The following is a 1,464-nucleotide window of genomic DNA, read 5'->3' on the forward strand; positions in this document are numbered from 1 at the left end:
AAAGATTTATTTATAAAAAAAGACAAAGAAAAATATATATAACAGAATTATTAGAAATCAGTCAGTGGTTAGGAGCATTTGCTGCTCATATAGAGGACCCAGGTTCTGATTCTCGGTATCCACATGAAGGCTTACAGCTACCTGCAATTCCAGTTTCAGGGCATAGTGCCCTCTTCTGACCTCCATAGGCTTTTGCACGTACATGGTTCACATACATACATGTAGCCACACACATACCCTAAATAAATACATATTATAAAAAGAGCCAGGCGGTAGTGGCACATGCCTAATTTAATCCCAGCACTCTGGGAGGCAGAGGCAGGCGGATCTCTGTGAATTTGAGGCCACCCTAGTCTACAAGAGCTAGTTCCAGGACAGGTTCAAAGCTACAGAGAAACCCTGTCTTGAAAAACAAACAAACAAATAAACAAGAGTAGCCTGTAGTAGTGGTGGCTGTTGCTGTTGTAATTTTAAAAAACTCCGCTAAGGCCGGGCAATGGTGGCACACGCACTCGGGAAGCAGGAGCAGGAGGATCTCTGTGAGTTTGAGGCCACCCTGGTCTACAAGAGCTAGTTCCAGGACAGGCTCCAAAGCTTCAGAGAAACCCTGTCTTGAAAAACCAAAGCAAACCAAACCAAAACAAAACACTGCAAAGAGATGTCACACCATGCAACAAGGCTCACATGAGAGGCATATAGGAAGAAGAGAGAGCAGGGCAGAGATTGGTCCCTGGGAACAAGAGCGATGGAAGGGGGGGAGAATGGGAGGAAAAGAGAGAGAGAGAAAGACGTGGGAGGTGGGTAAGGCCCACCTTTTAAAAGCGGGTGTAGCAAATGTACATAGGAAGTGCTCTTAATGGCTGCAGCTGTCAGGCCCCTAAGGGCAGGCCCATACAGAGGCCTAAATAGCGCTGAGGAGTAGGAAGCGAGCAGATTTCTGTTAATTCAAGGCCAATGTGCTTTACAGAACAAGTTCCAGGCCAGCTAGGGTTACAAAATGGATCCTGTCTCAAACAAAACAAAACAGAACATTTTCAAAAACAACTTAAGACTCTAATTTTTTTTTCTGTAGAAAGAAATGCGCAAGTTTGTAAAGCAAGGGAGGCATTTGGGAACTAAGATGACCAGTGTCACAAATGTTGAGTTCAGTGAACTTTCCAGTCTTTCTCTTGGAGACAGGATTGCGTGTATCTTGGCCTGTTTTGCCACTGACAGTGTAGCTAAGGGTGATCTTGAACATCGGATTCTCCTGGCTTTCATTTCCCTGGTACTGTGATTACAGACTAGTCCCACCATAGTTGCACACCCACTTTAGGGGGAGTCAACTGATGGTCTTGGGGTGCTGGGAAGCAGTAAGGGGAAGTGGTGGGCTTGTTTTATTTTTGTTTTTGTTTTTTTGTTTTTTCGAGACAGGGTTTCTCTGTGGCTTTGGAGCCTGTCCTGGAACTAGCTCTGTAGACCAGG

The sequence above is a fragment of the Microtus ochrogaster genome, chromosome 10 (genome assembly GCF_000317375.1).
Source record: "Microtus ochrogaster isolate Prairie Vole_2 chromosome 10, MicOch1.0, whole genome shotgun sequence".
In the NCBI taxonomy this organism is placed as follows: domain Eukaryota; kingdom Metazoa; phylum Chordata; class Mammalia; order Rodentia; family Cricetidae; genus Microtus; species Microtus ochrogaster.